The sequence below is a fragment of the Podarcis raffonei genome, chromosome 4 (genome assembly GCF_027172205.1).
Source record: "Podarcis raffonei isolate rPodRaf1 chromosome 4, rPodRaf1.pri, whole genome shotgun sequence".
NCBI lineage: Eukaryota > Metazoa > Chordata > Lepidosauria > Squamata > Lacertidae > Podarcis > Podarcis raffonei.
In genome coordinates this window covers 4,708,913-4,733,829 of record NC_070605.1, presented here as the reverse complement: position 1 = coordinate 4,733,829, position 24,917 = coordinate 4,708,913, and the positions used below count along the sequence as shown (strand labels likewise).

General features: G+C 41.9%; 1 protein-coding gene and 1 pseudogene across 4 annotated transcripts in view; one reads left to right on the top strand and one right to left on the bottom strand.

Annotated features, from left to right (window-relative positions):
* Window positions 1-3,176, top strand: part of LOC128412177 (zinc finger protein 420-like) — a 40,270-nt pseudogene extending 37,094 nt beyond the window's left edge.
* LOC128412035 (zinc finger protein 420-like) overlaps window positions 1-24,917 on the bottom strand; it is a 621,951-nt gene that overhangs the window by 240,147 nt on the left and 356,887 nt on the right. The window lies entirely within an intron of this gene.

The window sequence follows — 24,917 nt, the reverse complement described above, 5'->3', positions numbered from 1 at the left end:
AAAAACCAACCAACTTGATAGCAATCACATAACACACTGAAAAAAGTCAACCTAAGCAAGTTGTGCTTCCTTTTTTGGTTATTGGCTATAACGTTTGATAAAATACAGGTAATTGAACAAACTTTGTTGGATTACATTCTTGATTGAATTATCTTTCCATTGATATATAATTTTATGATATTCCTCTAAAAGAAGTGGTGTTTTGAGCCATCAAACCTCTGAAATACACTTTTTTCCGGAAGTCGTCCACAATTTTGACCACGACTGTATAACAAAGCAACATTCAACAACTCATCAGAATCTCATAATAAACAAACAACACAGGTAATGAACACACACCCAACTCCCTTCAGATCTTCTCCATTTGTTCCTGAAGCTCTAATCCCTTTTTGTTTATATTGCAGATGGTGATGAATTGGAAATCGAGAACAAAGGTGACCACGACAAAATCCCCAGAGAGGAGAAGCCATGTAAAAATTTGGAGTGTGGGGAAACTTTCAGTCAGAGCTCCTATTCGACTTCCCATCAACAAAATCTCCTTGGAAAGAAACTATATCAATGCATGGAATGTGGAAAGAGCTTCAGTCAGAGCTCCTCTCTCACTTCCCATCAAAGAATTCATACAGGAAAGAAACCGTATCAGTGTGTAGAATGTGGAAAGAGCTTCAGGAGGAGCTGCGATCTCACTTCCCATCAAAGAATTCATACAGGGGAGAAACCTTTTCAGTGCTTTGAATGTGGAAAGAGCTTTAGTCGCAGCCACAGTCTCACTTCCCATCAAATAATTCATACAGGGGAGAAACCCTATCAGTGCATGGAATGTGGAAAGAGCTTCACTGATAGCTCCTCTCTCACTTCCCATCAAAGAATTCATACAGGGGAGAAACCCTATCAGTGTGTGGAATGTGGAAAGAGCTTCACGCATAGCTCCTCTCTCACTTCCCATCAAAGAATTCATACAGGGGAGAAACCCTATCAGTGTGTGGAATGTGGAAAGAGCTTCAGGAAGAGCTCTTCTCTCACGTCCCATCAAATAATTCATACAGGGGAGAAACCATATCAGTGTGTGGAATGTGGAAAGAGTTTCACTCAGAGCTCCTCTCTCACTTTCCATCAAAGAATTCATACAGGGGAGAAACCCTATCAGTGTGTGGAATGTGGAAAGAGCTTCAGGAAGAGCTCTTCTCTCACGTCCCATCAAATAATTCATACAGGGGAGAAACCCTATCAGTGTGTGGAATGTGGAAAGAGTTTCACTCAGAGCTCCTCTCTCACTTTCCATCAAAGAATTCATACAGGGGAGAAACCATATCAGTGTGTGGAATGCGGAAAGAGCTTCACTGATAGCTCTAAACTCGCTTCCCATCAAAAAGTTCATACAGGGGAGAAATCCTATCAGTGTGTGGAATGTGGAAAGAGCTTCACTCACAGCCACAGTCTCACTTCCCATCAAACAATTCATACAGGGGAGAAACCCTATCAGTGTGTGGAATGTGGAAAGAGCTTCACTCATAGCTCCTCTCTCACTTCCCATCAAAGAATTCATACAGGGGAGAAACCCTATCAGTGTGTGGAATGTGGAAAGAGCTTCACTCACAGCCACAGTCTCACTTCCCATCAAAGAATTCATACAGGGGAGAAACCCTATCAGTGTGTGGAATGTGGAAAGAGCTTCACTGATAGCTCCTCTCTCACTTCCCATCAACGAATTCATACGGGGGAGAAACCCTATCAGTGTGTGAAATGTGGAAAGAGCTTCAGGAAGAGCTCCAATCTCACTAAGCATCAGAGAATTCATACAGGGGAGAAACCCTATCAGTGTGTGGAATGTGGAAAGAGCTTCAATCAGAGGTCCTCTCTCACTTCCCATCAAAGAATTCATACAGGGGAAAAACCATATCAGTGCATAGAATGTGGAAAGAACTTCAGGAAGAGCTCCTCTCTCACTTCCCATCAAAGAATTCATACAGGGGAGAAACCCTATCATTGTGTGGAATGTGGAAAGAGCTTCACTGATAGCTCCTCTCTCACTTCCCATCAAAGAATTCATACAGGGGAGAAACCATATCAGTGCATGGAATGTGGAAAGAACTTCAGGAAGAGCTCCTCTCTCACTTCCCATCAGAGAATTCATACAGGGGAGAAACCATATCAATGTGTGGAATGTGGAAAGAACTTCAGTCAGAGGTCCTCTTTCACTTTCCATCAAAGAATTCATACAGGGGAGAAACCATATCAATGTGTGGAATGTGGAAAGAACTTCAGTCAGAGGTCCTCTTTCACTTTCCATCAAAGAATTCATACAGGGGAGAAACCCTATTAGTGTGTGGAATGTGGAAAGAGCTTCAGTGAAAGCTCCTCTCTGTTTTCCCATCAGAGAATTCATACAGGAGAGAGAGAAAAAGGGGACGTGGCCTACATACATAGATTTGCTGAGGGGAAATGGTAATTAAAAGAATATGAGGAAATAAAAGATCATTTGCAGAGTTGGTTACACTACAGACAATTACATGAGTTGTACAAGGAAGATAATAAGAAAGGGTTTAGTTATACATTTTCTAGATTTCAACAGGAAATTATAGAAGAAGTGCAGGTGCTGAAGAAAGTGTATAGTATTTTGCTAGAATGGGGAACAAAAGATGAGGTCGAATCGGTCATAATCAAATGAGCACAAGATATAGGACATAACATACAATTTGAGGACTGGGAAAAATTGTGGAAAGTAAATTTGAAATTTACACTGTTATCTTTTGAAAGAAAACTACAGTGGTACCTTAGTTTACATACGCTTCAGGTTGCATACACTTCAGGGTACAGACTCCACTAACCCAGAAATAGTACCTCAGGTTAAGAACTTTGCTTCAGGATGAGAACAGAAATTATGCTCCGGCGGCGTGGCGGCAGCAGGAGGCCCCATTAGCTAAATTGGTGCTTCAGGTTAAGAACAGTTTCAGGTTAAGAACGGACCTCCGGAATGAATTAAGTACTTAACCCGAGGTACCACTGTAGTTTAAAAATATATAGATGGTATATTACACCAGTACAGAAAGCAAAAATATATAAAACCAAGTCAAACATATGTTGGAAATGTAAAGAAAAAGAAGAGACTTTTTATCATATGTGGTGGAAATGTAGAGAAGTTTAAAAATTGTGGGAAATGATATATAATGAATTGGGGGGAAAATGTTCAAATTGACATTTGTAAAAAAACCAGAAGCTGAATTCAGTGCGTTGTCAGAGCTTTGTAGGGAACTAGAGTTCTAAAGTGTTTGGTCCAAGAGATCTGTGGAGAGTGTTGCTTGCCCATCACCATTTGGGAAGACAATCAACCCTGTTTGAAGTTAGCAGAGTCTGGACAGTTTATGTCCAGAACCAAACATTTGGACATACGTTTCCAAAATGCATGTCAGAGTGTTCAGACAGGCTTAGTGAAGCTGAAGTACTGTCCGAGCCAGAAGAATCTGGCAGATGGGTTCACTAAACCTTTGAGCTTCCAAAAACGGGCAGTTCTGTGAAGGGTTGGGTTTGGGGTAAGTGGTAGTGCTTACATTCACCCCAGCGGTACAGGATGAGAGGAGATGTGAGGAGACCCAGAGCTTATAGGGTTAATAGCTCAGGAAGTTATATCCTGTCGCTGGGGGTGTGTTCACATACGGGGTTTGTACACTTTGTAATGTGAAATACTTTACTTTCTGTTTTGCTTTGAAGGGGAGAGACAGCATGTCAGCTCTTTCTCCCGGACTGCTGATTTATTTTGCCGCTGTACAATAAAGCTTCTTAGATTAGAAAGAAGCTGCGTACAGAGTCTTTATCTGCTTGCCTGAGCTTTCTTCACACAGGCCACATCGCTGTTCGCAAACTCTGCTAGATGACAGGGAAAGCACTGGTCGCAGTGGAAGTGTGTTGTTTTTACCCTTTCTGCAGGGTTACCTGTTAATGGTCGCTTGACTGGATGACCTGGGGAGGCTGGCCATTCTTCTGTAATGATAATACTTCATTCCTGAGCCAGGTCACAGGCTCACCCTATTCACACCTTAAATGTGCCCTTAAGGCAGGATTTGTGAGGACAGAGACAATGGGGAGGTTTCTGCATTTCCTTTGACCTTGTAGAGAAATATTTGAGGTGAGTGAAAGAGTCAAAACGGCTTTAGGACTTTTCTTCTGGGTTTTGGACATGTGGTTTATATATTGATATATGTGTTTGCTTGGTACATTGAGGAACATATTATATATATATATATATTTGAGAATGGACATCAAATACAAGGTTGCCAAGGGATGGAAAGATCAGGAGGCTCCAAAAATAACAGATTGTCTGATCGACTACATGGAGATGGCTGAAATGACTGGCAGAATCCGCGATCAGGGAGAAGATTTGATTGAACAGGACTGGAAAAAGTTTAAGGACTATTTACAGAAATATTGTAAAATCTTTTTTTTTTTATAATGATTTTTTATTACAGATTTTGTAACAACACAAACATATAACAAATACATAAACAAACAAAAAACAAAAACAAAACAAAAAACATGTACCATTTCATATCTTAGTTTCTTATACCTTTCTTCCCCGACTTCCTCATGCCTCCCTTTTCTGTATTCCAAGTTCTTATCAATTACTCAGCAAATCTTCCCTTATTTTAATTATAATTTAAACTAATCTTCCTTATTCTCCTTGTCTTAACCATTACTGATAGTAACCATTTACTTTCCAGTCCAACATCATTCTAACTTTCATTAATTTTGTAATATTTCTTTAAATAGTCCTTGAACTTTTTCCATTCTTCTTGCGCTGCTTCTCTTCCCTGGTTTCGGATTCTGCTCGTCATTTCTGCCAAGCCCATGTAGTCTATCACCTTCATCTGCCATTCTTCCAGTGTGGGTAAATCTTGCGTCTTCCAGTACTTCGCAATGAGTATTCTAGCTGCTGTTGTAGCATACATAAAGAAAGTTATATCTGTCTTTAACACCCCCTGGCCGACAATACCCAAGAGAAAGGCCTCTGGTTTCTTGGGGAAAGTATATTTAAATACCTTTTTAAGTTCATTATAGATCATTTCCCAGAATGCCTTAATCTTCGGGCACGTCCACCAGAAATATTGTAAAATCTTGGAGTGTTAATATGATGTGGGAAGTGAAGGTTACAGGGTTTGTGTGACTTGGTTAAAGGTGAATTAAAAGAAGAATGTTTAAAAAGGAAAGGGGGTTATGAACAGAACATTATTATGTCATAGTATATAAGATGAGATATGGACTAAAATAATGGAAAATCGGGACATAATAATTAGAAGAATGTAAAATTAAGTATGGCTTAAATAAGGTTTTGAATTTGCTGAATTGGATTGGAATAAAGAGGAACACAAAAAAGGGGGATGTGAGGAGGTCAAGACAGAGGGGTATGGAACTTTATAAATTTAAGAACAAGGGTTTCTCATTTTTCTTTTCTTTTTTCTATTTTTCTTTTTCTCTGTTATATATTTTTGTTTTTCTGTTGTATTTGTTTTTTATATGAAATTTTTGTATGGAAATGTTACATTTTGAAATGATGAATCTTTTGTTTTGCAAAATTTGAATAAATATTTATTAAAAAACAAAACAAAAATAACAGATTGTCAAATCAAATTACAGGAATTTGTGGAGATGGCTCAAATGACTAGTAAACTCAGAGGAAACTCAAAGCAAAAAATCGTGGAAAACTGGGATGGTTACAGAAGATATGTTCAAAAATACAATAATAGTTTTGACTCCGTGCTCACATTCGAGTGATAAAGGAACTAAAAGAAGGTGGACAACTATTAAGGATTTATTATGTTTTCAGAATCTATTGGAAAATTTATATAGAAAGGTTTATTGTTTTGTGTACATTCAATTGTAAGATAAAATATATGCGAAGGGACTTGATAGGAAGTCAAAACTGAAGAAAAGATTTTGTAAGATAAAAGGGAAAAAATATTTATTTTCATTATTATCACTATTTATTTTATTGTATTTTTTGTGTTTCTGCGGGAGTGTGTTTTGTATGGAATATTTGGGAGGAAATAAGACAGTAAATAACAAATAACAAACAAAATATTTATGTATGTAATTTTTATTTCTCAATTATATTTTTTGGTAGTATGGTTGTAATGTTTTTTGTAACATAAAATCATTCAATAAAAATTATTTAAAAACAAACAAATCGGTCAAAATAAATAAATATCAGCAGTAAGCATTGGAGATGCAGACAAAACGAGGGAACCTTATTCCACATGTGAACATGTCCCCAAAGGGAAAATAAAATAAAATAAAATAAATGCTATTTATTTTAAAGAAAACCAAAGCTTTCCTATTTAACATTCTAACGATAAGCATCCCAAATGAAAATAAAAGTGTTTCTTTACACGACCACAGTGGGTAGGATGTTAATACTGGAAAATTAATATCAACAAAAGATGAGTGGCAATTAAAGTTGTGCTAGTACCTTGAACCAGCCACAATGCCAGAACTTCCAAGAGACTGAGATCTACTCCCAGTAATAAAAATCCTGCCAGTGATCTACCCATTGTCTTTGCCCAGAGTTCTTGAGCTTTTCTCAGGGAGCAGTGACCAGAGCGGTGGATCGACCACTAGATCATTTAACAAATTAAAATCATATAAACAATTGTGCTTTAAAAGTACATACCGTATATGAAGTATCAAGATAATAGAACTTATAACATAGTGGTTTCTGCAGTGAACAACAACTCTTACAATGTAAGATGATATAGACAGGCGCAGCATTGATTTTAGTTACAGGTGACAGCAATCTGCAGCTGTAAGGTTTTCTTCTTAAAGTGACCTCTTTAAAACAACAAATGAAAAACAAACTTTATCCATACACACGTTCATATTTTGTTGTACATTCTGTTAAATTGTTAAACTGACTCACCACCGCCACAGCTTAAGAGGCCTCATTGAGGCACTGGGACACCGCTGCTGCTGCAGCACCGTGGGTGTTGGGGAAGGCCGCTCCCTCCTGTAGGCCCTCTCCACCAGGCCTGGGGGGCGGGGCCCACACTCGCCACCGCTACAGCTTTAAGGACACTGGTGCTGCAGCAGCAAATGTTAAAAATGTTTTAAAGGGGTTTTTACTTTTTTACTTTGTTGTACCACCGTGAACGGTGGTGTTTATTGATGTATTTTTATTTTGTTCTGTTTTATTTTGGTTTGGGGTTGGATATTGAGTGGGGTAGGGATTGGTTTTGTTTGGTACAATTGTTTTTGGTTTGGTTTGCTTTTCTATTTTGTAAATGGAGGTTGGTATGAGGCTTGGGATTGCTACCGTGGTGGGGCGAGGGAGGTACGGCGGTGGGGGCAGATGTCATAGGCGAAGGGGATCGAGATCCGGATATGCTCGTACCCCTTCCAATCTGCGCCCCATCCCGAGGGACGAGGGTAGGGTGAGCAAGGATTACTCACCTCCGTCACTGGTGTTGTGCAATGCCAGGTCTATAGGCAACAAAACCGCCACCCTGCGAGATTTCTTCACCTTGCAGGGGGTTGACCTGACTTGTGTGACGGAGACCTGGGTGCGCGAAGAGGAAACTCTTACCTTACGAGAGATGGCGCCCCCGGGTTTCTCTGTCCTCCACCAGTCATGGACTGTGGGCCAGGGGGGAGGGGTGGCATTATTAATCTGGGTAGATTGTTCTTTCAGGGCTCTAACATCGCCATCGATCCCCGGCATTGAATGTGTTGGCCTAGTGTGGGGCTCTGAGGTGAGCTTGGCTGTCTGGCTGGTGTACCGGCCACCTAGCGCACCAGCAGCCACCCTGTCAGGCCTGCTGGAGGCGGTGGCCGGCTGGGCCTTGGAATTCCCTAACCTATTGGTATTGGGGGACTTCAACATCCATGCTGATGCCACTCCCTCCTCACAGGCTCTGGACCTGGTGTCTTCCATGGCAACACTAGGGCTCTCCCAGTTTGTTTCGGGCCGCACACATCAAGCAGGCCACACGCTGGATTTGATCTTTGGCGTAGGTATAGATGTGATCATGTCTCCTTCGATGAAGGTGCCATGGTCTGATCACTACGCTCTGAAAGCCAGGATTGATTTTCCACCCCCACCCTGCTTAGGTGGCGAGCCAATTTGGGCTCGCCCGCAGAGGCTGATGGACCCTGATAGATTCCATCAGGCCTTGTGGGACCTTGCTCCCCCTGGCGACTCATTGACTGAGCTTGTTGAGGGCTGGAATATCCAGCTCCTAGCAGCCATCGATGAGATCGCACCTAGGTGCCCTCTGCGACCCCGCAGAAACCGGGCTCCCTGGTTTACCGAGGAGCTTCGGAAAATGAAGCGGGACCTCAGACGGCTAGAGCGAGTATGGCGGGGTGCCCGTGACGGAGCCTCAAGAACATCTTATAGGGTTTTTATGAAAACCTATGAGATGGCAGTGAAGGCCGCTAAGAAGTCCTACTTCTCGGCCTCCAATGCCTAGCTCTTGCCCGGCGCAATTATTTAGCATAATTAGGTCTTTAACGTCCCTTGAAGGACAACCAAATTTAAATAACAATTTGACACACAGCTGTGAGGCATTTGCGAGCTTTCTTGCAAAGAAGGTCCTGTTGCTCCGCCATGACCTCCCTGCCAATTTGGATACAATAAGGGAACTGGAGGCCCCTCGACTGTCCTCGGGTCCAGTATTGGACCACTTTGACCGGATATCCCCAGCCGCTGTGGACAGACTCCTCCGAGCTGGAAAGCCCACCACCTGTCCTCTTGACCCGTGCCCGTCTTGGCTTATTAGAGCGTGTCCAGACGAGGTGCGGGCCCCCCTGGGTGATATCATCAATTTGTCCCTTGGCACCGGGATATTCTCAGGAGAACTGAAGGAGGCAGTGGTGCGCCTGCTCTTAAAGAAAACATCATTAGATCCCTTAGATCTATCCAATTACCGCCCGGTTTCGAATCTTCCATTCCTGGGTAAGGTGATTGAGAGAGGGGAGGGGCCACTAGGGGCGCATCAGAAGATGGCTGACAATAACATCTCTCCGACCCACACGAGGTAATTTGGAGTAAATAGCCTCCCTACCCCCCCAGGATTACGGGGGGGGACTGCCCTTGCCTGCTGTGCCCTATACCACCCCTGAATTTGAGGGGATGGGGGCACTAGGCACAATGCCCTCCTGTGGGATTTCGGCGCTCCTGGACGCCGTCTCTGATCCGCGCCACTAGCTGCAAGAACTTCAAAAGAAACAATTTGGATGAAGCGAATGCACATATTTCAAGGAAGAAGGGGGAGTAAAAAACTGCTAACAGAAGAGATCTCTGATAAAACAAGACGAGTCGGAGGAACAAGTATAAATCATGAGAAGATACGCCAAGACTCGGTATGGCAAAGGGACTGATGAGGGAGGGGGGGAAAAACCTTCCATCCTTTCTTTTATGTGATTAAACAAGAATCCCCCCCCCCCCAAGTCAGAAATGTCGTGTTAAGGACTTAAGCTGTGGATTTAAGACTGTGTGGAGATAAACTTTCGAACCAAAGCATGTTTTAAGAAGAGCGTGGAATGTATAAGGGCTTTGGAATGACGCAGTTAAAAATGCCGTCGCCATATTGTTCTGTCGGAGGACTTAAGTCTGAGAGGAGAAATAGAGAAATAGAGCTGTTTTTATATTGTGGGTGAAACTCCTCAGTGCGACTTAAGAACGACAGTTCTGTAATTAATGATGGAAAGAGCGCTGTTATCTATGAAGGCGATGATATATGGAAACCATCTTGATTTGAGGATTGGAAGAACGGAAAAATTCACACAGGATTATTATTGGTGTTTATCGGCTTAAGGAGACTATCAGAAGAGATCATAAAGAAAAAAGAGAAAATATATGAACAAGATGTGATGTGGAAACAGCAAGATAAGACTGGATAGAATTATGAACTTTGTTTGGACTGATTTGGACATTAACGCAGTAGCAAGAAGATGATCAGAATCCCCCTTCGGATCTTGAAATATGGGTCCCCTCAACAAAATTTAAAATTCGGCTCTGTAATTCGGAATTTATGTGATGTGATTTGATTTGATTGGCCGGTTAATAAAAATTATTATTATTATTATTTTTAAAAAGGTGATTGAGAGAGCGGTTGCTGAACAGCTTGGTAGGTTTCTGGATGAAACATCGGCTCTTGATCCATTCCAGTCTGGCTTCCGCGCTGGTCATGGGACCGAGACGGCTCTGGTCGCCCTAACAGATGATCTCCGCAGGCAGCTGGATCGAGGCGGGTCGGGGCTGCTAATTCTTCTAGACCTGTCAGCAGCCTTCGACATGGTCGATCACGAACTCCTGGACCACCGTCTTGCCGACGTGGGGATCCAGGGCACAGTCCTTCAATGGCTGCGCTCATTTCTCTCTGGTCGGGGACAGAGCGTGGCGCTTGGGGGGGGGGAATTGTCATCGCGCCACTCCTTGGTGTGTGGAGTGCCTCAGGGTGAAATTCTCTCCCCGATGCTTTTTAACATCTTTATGCGCCCCCTCGCCCAGCTTGTCCGGAGTTTTGGGCTGGGTTGCCATCAGTATGCCGATGACACGCAACTCTATCTGTTGATGGATGGCCATCCTGACTCGGCCCCAGACACACTGACCAGATGTCTGGAAGCTGTGGCTGGATGGTTACGTGGGAGCTGGTTGAAGTTGAATCATTCGAAGACAGAGGTCCTGTGGCTGGGACGGGGCGATATGGGATTGAGGGGGCAACTCCCATCTCTTGCGGGGGTGCAATTAATGCCAGCATCGTCCGTTAAGAGTTTGGGTGTAATCTTCGATACCTCCCTCTCTATGGAGGCGCAGATTACAGCTATAACAAAGGCGGCATTTTTTCATCTCCGCCAATCTAAGCAGTTGGCTCCTTATCTCTCTCGCCCTGACCTAGCCACTGTGATCCACGCGACGGTCACCTCCAGACTGAATTATTGTAACTCGCTCTACGTGGGGCTGCCCTTGAGACTGACCCAGAAACTCCAGCGGGGGCAGAATGCCGCGGCGAGACTCCTTATGGGGTCTTCACTGCGAGATCACATTCATCCGGTACTATACCAGCTGCACTGGCTCCCGGTGGAGTACAGGATCAGGTTTAAGGTGCTGCTTTTAACCTTTAAAGCCCTATACGGCCTAGGACCCTCGTACCTACGGGACCGCCTCTCCTGGTATGTCCCACAGAAGAACTTACTGTCTTCAAATAAAAACATCCTGAAGGTCCCAGGCCTCAGAGAGGTTAGTCTGGCCTCAACTAGAGCCAGGGCTTTCTTGGCTGCGGCTCCAATCTGGTGGAACGCTCTGTCACAAGAGACTAGGGCCCTGCGGGACTTGACATCTTTCCGCAGGGCCTGTAAGACAGAGCTGTTCCACCAGGCCTTTGGTCAGGGCGCAGCCTGACCCCCTCCTCTGGCAATCTGCACAGAATTTTGCTTAATGGTTGCCATCAATTTGATTTGATTAATTTTTATAATGAAAGGTTTTTAGAATGTTGGGTTATTTTGATTGTTGTTAGCCGCCCTGAGCCCAGCTTCGGCTGGGGAGGGCGGGGTATAAATAAAATTTATTATTATTAATATTATTAAAATATGATGTACATTTGTTAAAATATGATGAATTGCGACATTATATTCATTTCTATTACTTAGACTATGTACTACTGATGAAGCCCATGAGAGCGAAACAAGGCATTATTCCGGAAATCCTCGCATAGCTGTCAACCTTCCCTTTTTTTGCAGGAAATTCCCTTATTCCAGTGCCGTTTCCCGCTGCTATCCCGGATTGTTAGATATCCCGTAGACTGTCTCCGGTACAGGTGAGGCTGCTGATCCCTTATTTTCAAATCTGAAAGTTGACAGCTATGAATCCTTGTCAACGCTGTAGAATTGTAGTAGGCTCCAGTTTGGACTTTATGAACATATGTGGAACAGAAACTAGCAGACATTTGGTTTTTATGAATGAACTGATTTATTGGGACTTCCGTCTATATTATTGCACTTTATGTGCAAGGTAAACATTTGATATTGTGATAAGAATATATAGAAGGGTATTGTTTATGTGAATGCACAGCCGGTTACGTCTTGTGTGTTTGTCCATTCCAGGAACAGCATTCCTGACCCAGATGTCCACAGGAAGTCCCTCAGATGATTCCCCTTTCAAACAGGATACATGAACCTGGGCCAATAGGGTCCTCCTCTCCGGCAGACGGACAACCCCTTCCCCAAAGCCCCTCCCTCCCCCACTTCCCCATGGGGGTCTCCCACACCACCCATCACTCACCAGGATGGCTTTGGCTGTCTCCTGCTTGGAGCACTTCAGGGTTCAGAGCCCCCTTAGCTGAGCTGCCTGGCAGTTCTGAATCACCTCCTGCAGGTACAGCTGATCTTTCTCCGGCAGGTGAAAGGCAAAAGTCAGGCTGTCAATTCCTCACAAAGGGAGGGCTTCTCCACATCCGAGAGAGCAGAGTGTGGGGCAAGGAGGGCAGGTCTGAGTCCCTGATCTGGTTCTCTCCAATACTCACCTCTGGGGGAGGGATGTGCAACCGAAGCACATCTGCAAAGAGAAGGACATGGGGACAGGTGAGTCCATCCCTGAGCACCTGGCAAGGCTATTCCAAGAGTTTTCTCCTGGATTTCAAGTCCTACTGCAGGGGAGGAGGGACATCCCAGGCCTTGGGGCCCAATCCTGGCCTCCTTCAACCAGAATGTGGCTCCCCAGGCCAAAGAGATGATCAATATCTAGTTCCGCTCCATCCTTTTAAAATTTAAATATCCAAACAGATCCCAACTTTCAGAGCATGTAAACCACATGAGTGGAAAGACTGCTGCACCATTCACAGAAATAGGACTATACAGTGGTACCTTGGGTTACATACTCTTCAGGTTACAGACTCTGCTAACTCAGAAATAGTGCTTCAGGTTAAGAACTTTGCTTCAGGATGAGAACAGAAATCATGCTATGGTGGTGTGGCGACAGCAGGAGCCCCATTAGCTAAAGTGGTGCTTCAGGTTAAGAACAGTTTCAGGTTAATAACGGACCTCCAGAAATTGCAACTGCTACCCAGGAGAGGTTTCCACCGGTATATAAGAAACTTGAGGACCATGACCTGACCCTGTCCATGTGGGAACTTCAAGGGAAAGAGAAGAATTTGAGACTTCGGGCGGTACCAGAAGAGGAACAAGACAACTTGGTGGACTTTCTTATGAAAGAATTTACTGAATTTTGGCAAAAGGACCTGGGAAAGGAAGAAATTAAGATAGTGAGTGCTTTTAGGATTGGTAGGAAACAAAGAAAGAATAAAGCAAGGGACTGCCTGATCTCGTTAAGATCAAAAGAAGAAAGAGATAAAATTCTCAATTTACAGTATCAAAGACGTTTGGAAATTGGAGACTCTTTCGTGGAAATTTTTAGGGATATCCCTAAACTCATTTTGGATGTCAGGGCCCATTACAGAGATCTGGTGGACCTACTGAAAGGAAATAGAATTCCTTTTAGATGGGAATTTCCTCAAGGCCTATCCTTTAAACTTAAAGGAAGGAAAATAAGAATAAGGACTGTGGAGGATAAAGACAAATTTCTTAATGAACAAGGCGAGAATCTGCAGAAGGGAGTGATTGGAGAGGACCCAACTGACTCACAAGGAAGTTTGGATGTAGCAAATTTATCATATGGACTTGCTGAACCAGGGAAAGACACACCACCGACTGAGGAAGAAGAGCAACTCGGGGCAGTAGGAGGGAAGAACAAATAATTTATCATGGCTCTGCAACTTCTAAGCTGGAATTGTAATGGGATCAATTCCCCTCGAAAGAGGAAAAGTGTTTTCCATATATTAAGGAAAGAACAATTGGATTGGATTTGTCTACAGGAAACACATGTAATGAGGTCACACAGGAAGCTGCTCATCAATAAGAGATTGGGACAAGAATTTATTTCATCGGACAAGGTTAAAAAAAGAGGAGTTGTGATATATGCAAAGGAGAAACTTTTACCGAAACAAATTTTTAAAGATGAACAAGGAAGATATCTGGCTATTGAAATTCAACTTCAAGGAGAAAAATTCCTGATTGTAGGGGTGTATGCACCGAATGAGGGGAAATCTGAATTTTTTAAGAAGTTGCATGAGGTTCTTTTGGACTATATGGATTATAATATAATTTTAATGGGAGATATGAATGGAGTTGTCTCTACAAATATGGACAAGGCACAAAGACAAGTAATTACTAAAGATGGGAGATTACCAAAGACTTTTTTTGAACTGACTGACAATATGGACTTGATTGACATTTGGAGAACTAAGAACCCTCTAGAGAGAGAGGGAACTTTTTTCTCTGAAGCAAAAATGACCTGGACTAGAATCGACCAAATTTGGATTACTAGAGGAATGGCACCTAAGATAAAAAAGGTAGAAATCTGCCCCAAAACTTGCTCCGACCATAATGCTGTAAAGATGGAGATGAAGCAAATAACACCCGGCTCCTTCAGATGGAGGATGAATGACACCTTATTTAGAGATGAAGAAGTATACAAAAAGGCCCAAAAAACTTTGAGAGACTACTTTGAAGTGAATTTGGCCACTAATGTTGAAAAAAGAGTAATTTGGGATGCTAGTAAAGCCGTGATGAGAGGGTTTCTGATTCAACAGAATGCAATAAAGAAGAGAAGTCGAAATGAGAAAAAGGATAAAATTCTGGAGAAAATAAAAGAAGGAGAGAAGAAACTGAGAGCAAAGCCAAAGTCACAGGAGATTTTGAAAGAAATAAAGCTACTTCAGGTACAATATATGGAATTGATGAACCAGGAAATAGAATGGAAAATTAAACAAATGAGACAGAAGACATTTGAATCAGCAAACAAATGTGGGAAACTACTAGCATGGCAACTGAAAAAAAGACAAAAACTAAATACAATTACAAATCTGGAAGTGGAAGGAAAAGATATACATAACCCAAATGAGATTAGAAACTGCTTCCAGAAATATTTTAAACAACTTTATGCACAAGGGCCACAGAACGAAATGGATATAGACCGATTTTTGAAGACAAATGGATTACAAGAAATTTCACAAGAAAGTAAACTTATGCTGAACTGTAAGATAACCGACCAGGAGATAGAAGGTGCCATTCTAAATATGCAAGTGGGCAAATCTCCAGGACCGGACGGGTTGTCTTCCTGCTACTACAGACTGTTGAAAGAGTGGCTATTGCAACCATTGAAGGAAGTTTGTAATGAAATTTTAGAGGGGAAAAGGGCTCCAGAATCGTGGAAAGAGGCTTACATTACACTAATACCAAAAACAGAGGCTGAAAAGACTCAACTTAGGAACTACCGTCCCATATCCTTATTAAATGTGGATTACAAAATTTTTGCTGACATTTTAGCTAAGAGATTGAAAAAAGTGCTGATTGAGGAGATCCACAAGGACCAGGCGGGCTTTCTCCCGGGTAGACATCTGTCTGACAATTTAAGGAATATAATTGACATTTTGGAGAAGTTAGAAGTGAATATAAACACTAAGGCTGTTTTGATATTTGTGGACGCGGAGAAAGCCTTTGACAACATTTCTTGGAACTTTATGAAAAAGAACCTACAGGGTATGGGGGTAGGCCATGGTTTTGAGAATGGTATTGGTGCAATATATTCAGAACAAACGGCTAAACTAATTGTAAATAATGTGGTTACAGAACAGTTTAAGATAGAAAAAGGGACACGACAGGGATGCCCAATCTCCCCTCTGCTTTTTATTTCGGTCCTGGAGGTTTTGCTGAACATGATTAGAAGGGACCGGATGGTTAAAGGTATACAGGTCGGAGCCAAACAGTTTAAATTAAGAGCATTTGCAGATGATCTAGTTTTGACACTACAGGAGCCAGTGAAGTGAAAAAAAGCTGAAGTGAAAAAAGATTTAGAAATTTGGTCAAATTTGAAGCTTTCCTTGTTGGGTCGAATTGCAGCTATAAAGATGAATGTATTGCCTAAAATGTTGTTTTTGTTTCAAACTTTGCAAATTTTGGACAAAATGGATTGTTTCAAGAAGTGGCAGAAAGACATTTCTAAATTTGTCTGGCAGGGCAAGAAGCCTAGAATAAAATTTGGACTTCCGGGTTGGCGCCATTGTTTAATGGCGGATTCCCTCCGAGCTCCGGAGGGAATCGGCTCCGTAGCGTCTGGGTCTGGCCGCTGCGGCGAAGCGGGGACCCTTAAAATCACAGGCGCGGATGCCTGTGAACACAGAGACTCGGCGGGCACCATTTGCGCCCCCCCAATCCGCGCCGGAGCCTTTTTAAAGGCTTCGGAACGGAGGCAGGGTGAGGCGTGGTGCTGAGAGTACTCCCTCGCCTACGGAGTGAAGCCGCAAGCCATAGACAGAGAGCGCCAACTTCTTCCAAGACCGACTGGACTCTAAAATATAAACCCGTGAGTAATACGGAGATTGGAACGTTAAAAAACTTAATTCTGGATTTGGAACGAGCGGGAAGGGGCGAAAAAGGAAGTCACCCCCCCCCTTTGTAAACAATTTAAAGCAAAGGACTGGGCAACTAAGGTCGAGAGAACCTGTTTTTTAGTGAAAAGATCTTGATTTCACGGTTTTGACACTATAAGGATTTACTGGAGGATAAAAAGAATTTGGGGACTGAAATTTCACCCCCCCCCCGAGACCCGGGAACGTCCTAAGAGAAAGTCTGTTGCATGGAAGATTTTGACAGCTGTCAAGAGAGCTGCGAGTCAGCTAGTTGCCAGCTGGAAAAAGAGAACATTGTTTCCGCTGTTTTTGTTGTTTTATTTGAAAATAACGAGGGCTGATACAAATTAACTGGACTTTTGGTTTTGAGCTGAAAGGAATATTAAGGAACTAAAATCCCCCTAGAGGGGTAATAGGGATACTACATTACAAAAATGGCTGGAGTACGTAAATTTCAAGCAGAACTGGATAGAACACTCGCTCTCTTGGGAAACTTGAAAGATGAATACAATGTTATGTCTACAAAGATATCACTACTACACTGGACAGTGAACAACAGTTTTGAGCCTGATAAGGACTTGAAACAGGAAGCCTACTTAACTGAACAAGTAAATGAAACTGAAAGTGCAGAAATGATGGAGCAAGGTGCTGTCTTTGAAGAAAATGAAGGAGAAGCAGGAGATGTGCAGGAGTTAAAGGAGAGTTACAATATGAGGCCTGACATGATGATAAAAAAGGACAATAAAAATTGGATGTGGAAAGCCTGGTCTGAATGGGAGATTATAAATCTGCGGAAGGTGAAAGCTGGAGCCTTGGGGACATCTGGATCTGTAAGAAATTTGAAACAAGAGTTGGAGCCCCCCATAGGCTTTGCGTTCAAGTATGGAAGACTGGCTGGAAGCAACAAGGATTCTGCTGGGCCGGAGCCCCTCCGAGACTTGGGGTTTAACATTAAGGACCATCAAAGAGACCGGCAGAAAGGAACTGAGAGAGATAAAAGGGCCTCGGACGTGAGGTCTCCAGGCTAAATAAATAACATAAAGACTGATGGACATTGGTTGGGGACTGGAACCGGGAAAAAGGGCGGGTGGAGGTTGGGAATCCAAAGGGTACATAAGGATAATTTGTTTTTCTTTTCATTTTTAATTAGTGGTAAGGAAATTGGGTAAATCGTGGAAGGGAAATTTTGGTCGACTTTAGGAAAAAGGTTTAAGAACAATTAATGAGGTATAAGTATTGATGTGTGTTTTTAATAAGGTAAAATTGGTTTCTTCTTTTTTAAATTAATTGAAAATAAGATTGTAAAAAATAAATGGAGGAAATGGAAAAAAGAAGCAAAGTAAAATAATGGTATGTTAGAATAAATGTATAAATTAAGGTAAAGAAATAAGTTAAGGACTTGCTGAACTGATAATTTAAATTGGAATACAAGAAGGGGAGGTGTGAGGAGGTCTGAGAAATAAGGTTAAGAACAATAAGTATGAATAATTTTATGTGTTTCTTTTCTATTTTTTCTTTCTTTGTTGTTTAATTTTGTTATGTATTTTTGTATCTTTCTTTTGTTTTGTTTATTTTTTGTTCTTGTTTAATTCTTGAAAATGCTAATAAATATTTAATAAAAAAAAAAAAAAGAAGCCTAGAATAAAATTTAAGATATTAACTGATGCAAAGGAAAGAGGTGGATTTGCCCTGCCAGACCTGAAACTTTACTATGAATCAGCAGCATTCTGCTCGTTGAAAGACTGGCTGCTTCTTGAAAACACAGACATTTTGGATCTTGAAGGTTTTAACAATGTTTTTGGGTGGCATGCATATTTGTGGTACGACAAGGTGAAAGCACACAAAGCTTTTAAAAATCATATTGTCAGGAGAGCATTGTTTAATGTTTGGACTAGATATAAAGATCTATTGGAAAATAAAACTCCAAGGTAGTTGTCACCAATGGAGGCTAAGGCTCAGAGAAAACTCAACATGGAGGCCAAATGGCCAAAATATTGGGAAATCTTGGAACTAGAAGGGGACAGATTGAAATTGCAGAGTTTTGAGAAACTGAAAGATAAAGTGCGAGATTGGCTTCATTATTACCAAATAATGGAGGTTTATAATTTGGACAAGAAAGTTGGTTTCCAGGTGGAAAAATCTAAATTGGAAACAGAATTGCTAGAATCCAAAACTAAGACTTTGTCAAAAATGTATAACTTGCTGCTGAAATGGAATACTCAGGATGAGACGGTTAAATCTGTAATGATTAAATGGGCACAAGACGTTGGACATAATATCATGTTTGCTGACTGGGAACAATTGTGGACCACCGGGATTAAATTCACGGCATGTAATGCCTTAAGAGAGAATATTATGAAAATGATATATAGGTGGTACATGACCCCAGTCAAGCTTGCAAAAATCTATCATTTGCCCGACAATAAATGTTGGAAATGTAAGGAAAATGAAGGTACATTCTTTCACCTTTGGTGGACGTGTCCCAGGATTAAGGAGTTCTGGGAAATGATATATAATGAATTGAAAAAGGTATTTAAATATACCTTCTTGAAGAAACCAGAGGCCTTTCTCTTGGGCATGGTCGGCCAAGTGGTGCCAAAGAAGGACAGAACTTTTTTTATGTATGCTACAACAGCAGCAAGAATACTCATCGCGAAGTATTGGAAGACGCAAGATCTACCCACTCTGGAAGAATGGCAGATGAAAGTGATTGACTGTATGGGACTGGCAGAATTGACGAGCAGAATCCGTGACCAGGGAGAAGAGTCGGCTGAAGAAGATTGGAAAAAATTCAAGGACTATCTACAGAAATATTGTAAAATTTAAGAAAGTTAGATGGTGTTGGATTGAAACTGAGAGGTTTCTAGCTGCAACGATATATAAGAACATAGATGGGGGGGAAAAGGGTTTGAAAAATAAGGTAATGTTACAAGCTGTAATGCTTTAAATGGAGGATTTGCTGAACAAATAATTTTAATTGGGATACAAGAAGGAGAAGTATGAGGAGGTCTGAGAAATTTGTTATTTAAAAGTATGGTTTATGAATTTTATGTCTTTGTTTAATGTTTCTGTTTGTTTGTTTTGTTTGTTTGTTTGTTTAAAAAATTGGAAAATTTAATAAATATTCTTAAAAAAAAAAAATAACGGACCTCCGGAACGAATTAAGTATGTAACCCGAGGTACCACTGTAGATGAATGAGAATTCCTTTTCCCACTTTTAAAGTAAACCTCTACGTAACGAAACCGAAGTCTGCCTTCCTCCGCCAACCTGAACTTCACTCTTCAAGCCAAAAGACAACACTTCCCCGTTCCCGGGTGAAACCCGCTGGCCTTTCATTGGTAGAGCTGCCACAACACTAGTGGTGTTTACCTCAGTGCTGCGCGAGGAATGACTGAGCGGGCAGCAAGATGCTTTCAGCCTCGGACACTTGGCAGGTTCTGAAATGGCCGTGCAGGCCAGATTCACGACCCTGGAGGGCTGGATTCAGCCCACAGGACATAGTAAGAGGACCCCTCGTCTACACTGACTGGCAGCAGCTCCCCAGAGTTTCAGGCAGGGATTTCGTCCAGTCCTTGCAGGAGATGTCAGGAGTTGACCCTGGGACATTCTGCATGCCAAGCAGATGCTCTAGGGCTCCCCATATTTCCCTGCACTTTCAACATTATGCTATTAGCAACCGTGGAGATTCCACCTGCCTCTTTTAAAAGATTAGAAAGTGTTTCCAGAGATACTTTAAACAACTTTATACGCAAGGGCCACAGAAAGAGACTGATATAGATCAATTTTTAAGAACCAATGGACTACAAAAAATATCTCAAGAAAATAAGACAATATTAAACTATAAAATTACAGAACAGGAGATTGAAGGTGCCATTCAGAATATGCAATTGGGCAAGTCTCCAGGGCCGGACGGGCTAACCTCCAAGTATTATAGGACTTTGAAAGACTACTTAATTCAACCACTAAAGGAGGTTTGTAATGAAATTATGGAGGGGAAGAAGGCGCCGGAGTCGTGGAAGGAAGCATTCATCACACTGATACCGAAGACAGAATCTGAAAAGACACAACTAAAGAACTACCGTCCCATCTCCCTTTTAAATGTGGATTACAAAATTTTTGCAGATATTTTAGCTAACAGATTAAAAAAAGTGTTAGTTGAAGTAATACATAAGGATCAGGCAGGCTTTCTACCAGGCAGACATTTGTCTGATAATACAAGGAATATAATTGATATTTTGGAGCTGTTGCAAATGAATATTAATACAAAAGCAGTATTGATTTTTATTGATGCGGAGAAGGCCTTTGATAATATTTCTTGGAATTTTATGAAGAAAAATCTTAAAGGAATGGGAGTGGGACAGGGGTTTGAAAATGGTATAGAAGCAATTTATTCAGAACAAAAAGCAAAGTTGATAGTAAATAATGTGGTGACAGAAGAATTTAAGATAGAAAAAGGAACACGTCAGGGCTGCCCTATCTCTCCATTATTATTTATTTCGGTCCTGGAGGTGCTGTTGAGCATGATTAGAAGGGATCGGTGTATTAAAGGAATTCAGGTCGGAGCTAAACAATATAAATTGAAGGCTTTTGCGGATGACCTGGTTTTGACATTACAGGAGCCAGAATCTAGTACGAAAAGGGTTTTAGAATTGATTCAAGAATTTGGTCATGTGGCAGGATTTAGATTAAATAAGCTAAAAACTAAGGTTTTAGAGAAGAATTTAACATCAATGGAAAAAGAAAGGTTTCAGAATGAAACAGGTTTAACTGTGGTTAAGAAAGTGAAATACCTTGGGATTAATATGACTGCGAAAAATTTGAATCTATTTAAAGATAATTATGAGAAATGCTGGTCAGAAGTTAAAAAAGATTTAGAAATTTGGTCTAATTTGAAGCTTTCCTTGTTGGGTCGAATTGCAGCTATAAAGATGAATGTATTGCCAAAAATGTTATTTTTGTTTCAGACTTTGCAGATTGTGGACAAGATGGATTGTTTCAAGAGGTGGCAGAGAGATATTTCTAAATTTGTCTGGCAGGGCAAAAAACCCAGAATAAAATTTAAAATATTAACCGATGTAAAGGAAAGAGGTGGGTTTGCCCTGCCAGACATTAAACTTTACTATGAATCAGCAGCATTCTGCTGGTTGAAGGATTGGCTGCTTCTTGAGAACACAGACATTTTGGACCTAGAAGGTTTTAACAATGTTTTTGGGTGGCATGCATATTTGTGGTACGACAAGGTTAAAGCACATAAAGCATTTAAAAACCATATTGTCAGGAAAGCAGTGTTTAATGTCTGGATAAGATACAAAGACTTATTGGAAAATAAAACTCCAAGGTGGTTGTCACCAAAGGAAGCTAAGGCTCAGAAAAAGCTCAATATGGAGGCCAAATGGCCGAAATATTGGGAAATTTTGGAGCAAGAAGGTGACCAATTGAAGTTGCAGAGTTTTGAGAAACTAAAAGATAAAGTGCGAGACTGGCTTCATTATTACCAAATAAGAGAGGCCTATAATTTGGATAAAAAAATTGGTTTCCAGGTGGAAAAATCAAAATTGGAAATAGAATTGTTAGAACCGAAAACTAAGATCTTGTCAAGAATGTATAACTTGCTGTTAAAATGGAATACACAGGATGAAACGGTTAAATCAGCTATGATTAAATGGGCGCAGGATATAGGTCATAACATTATGTTTGCTGACTGGGAGCAGTTGTGGACTACCGGTATGAAGTTTACGGCATGTAATGCCTTAAAGGAGAATATTATGAAAATGATTTATAGGTGGTACATGACCCCAGTCAAGCTTGCAAAAATTTATCACCTGCCTGATAACAAATGTTGGAAATGTAAAGAAACTGAGGGAACATTCTTTCATCTTTGGTGGACGTGCCCCAAGGTTAAGGCTTACTGGGAAATGATATATAATGAACTGAAGAAGGTATTTAAATTTACCTTTCCTAAGAAACCAGAGGCCTTCCTTTTGGGCATAGTCGGCCATTTGGTGCCAAAGAAAGACAGAACATTTTTTATGTACGCAACAACAGCAGCAAGAATACTTCTCGCCAAATACTGGAAGACACAAGATTTGCCTACCGTGGAAGAATGGCAGATGCAAGTGATAGACTATATGGAGATGGCAGAAATGACCGGCAGAATCCGAGACCTGGGAGAAGAGTCGACGGAAGAGGACTGGAAAAAGTTCAAAGACTATTTACAGAAATATTGTAAAATGTTTGAATGTTAAAATGATGTGGGATACAAAGGTAATAGGGCATTAGTGACATGGTTAGAAGAGGTATGCAAAAATGATTAAAAAGAGAAGGTGGTATGAAAATTAGGTTAAAAAAAATGAAGTGGTAAGGGAAGGGAAATTAGAGACATAATAAGTTGAAATATATAATTATAAATGAGGTTTGAAAGAGGGTTAGAATTTGCTGAACTTGATTGAATAAAGGGGAACACAAAAAAGGGAGATGTGAGGAGGTCAGGAAAGAGGGATATAGAACTATGGAATTTAAAGTTGCCTTTTTTTTCTTTTTCTGTGTTTATTTTTTTCTTTTTTTTGTCTTTTTTGACATATTTGTTTTTGTCTGATGTTTGTTGTATCTATGTCTATGTTTTGTAAAACCTTAATAAACATTTATTAAAAAAAATAAAAATAAAAGAAGAACATTCACCTGATCAATTTTAATAGTAATAATAATAACAATAACAGTAACAATTATTATTTATACCCCACCCATCTGGCTGGGTTCCCCAGCCACTCTGGGCGGCTTCCAATAAAATATTAAAATACAATAGTCCATCAAATATTAAAAGCTTCCCTAAACATCATAACAACAACAATCCATTTTCAGTCCATTGAATTAGCAATTAAGCATTTCTGGAAAGGGAAATGACATACTTTTGTATATTAGTATGAAAAGCATGCATAAGAAATTATTACTCATTTAATTTATTACTCATTATTACTCATTTTGGCAGGAGAAAGGTCTCCCTTGGGAAGTGGTGGACTCTCCTTCCTTGGAGGTTTCTCAGAAGATCGGACGGCCATCTGCCATGGATGCTTTAGCTGAGATTCCTGCATTGCTGGGGGTTGTAATAATAATAATAATAATAATAATAACAATAATAATAATAATAATTTATTATTATACTCTGGGTGGCTTCCAATCAAACACTAAATTACAATAACCTATTAAACATTGAAAGCTTCCCTCAACAGGGCTGCCTGTTTAGGGAACTAGACCCGGCCCCCTCTTGCTTCGGGTTGGACTAGATGACCCTGGGATCCCCTCCTATCTCTCCACTCCTGAATTCTAGGAGGAGCTTCCTTGCCTCCTGCAAAGCCCTTTTCCCTGCAGGCTCTTCCTCTGGTTTCTGGCCACGGGAGGGAGATGCTCAGAGTCCAGCCAGAGCCTCCCCCCCAAAAGGATATCTGGGCATTGGCGTAGCCAGGGGGGCAGCTGCCCCCTAAATGCATAAAAAATAATAAGAATCTGAGGTTCTGCCAAGCGAGAGAGGGCTGAGCGAGGGAGGACTCGGCTTGGCAAGGGTTAAAGGGAACTGAGCTGCCTTCCTAGAGAGGACAGGAAGCAAGAGGGGGCTGGTCCTCCCGAGCCAAGGCCCCTCCCTCCCCAGTCCTTTCCTGCTTTGGGGTCTCTCCTGCAAGGGCTGCCTCGCTGCCCCCTCCTGGGATCTGGTGAGTCTCCTCTCTCTCCCCCCAGAGGGTGCAGTGGGGGGGCGGTGGGGGGGTCGCTGGGCTGCAGCAGGGGAGGGGGCCTGGGGGGCCTGATCTGCTCCTGCAGGGGGGGACCCCAAGTCAGGGAGGAGAGGGTCCTGCCAGGGACGGACCAGGTCTGCCACGCTCTCCTTCCTGCAGATCACAGGATCCCAAACTCATTTGGCCTTTCAGAAAAAACTGACTCCCCTGAAATCTCCCTCCTTTAAACAAAGGAGTCCCTGGGACTTTAACTCTTTGTGACGTCGCTCAGCCTCATTGCAGAACAGAGGAAACAGGTGCAAATGGTTTTCCAAAGCTGGACGAGGAGGTGGACTAGCCCCCCCCCAAAAAAAAACCCCACAGGGAGGAAGGAAGGACAGGTGGGAGAGAAAGGCCAGGAATAAAGAGAGGGATCCCAGCCCAGAGTCTGGCTGCTGCATTGGGGACCAGTTTCCCAGTGTCTCCCAGGGCAGCTCCCCACGGAGGCCACTGCAGCCATCCCCTCGCACCCAGAGCAGGGCATCCCAGGACCACATCCTCTCTCTCCCAAAGGGATTGATGCTGGAAAACCAGCCGGAAATGGGCGCTGCTACTCACTGGGCCTCCAGGGACCTTGGCATCAGTGGTTGTGTGTGTGTTAAGCTGGCTAACAGAATAATAGTAATAAGTTGCCCGCCTGAATTTCAAGTGAGACGTATTTGGCCCCGTCCACTTGGCTCTCTGGGGTTTTCCAGATACATA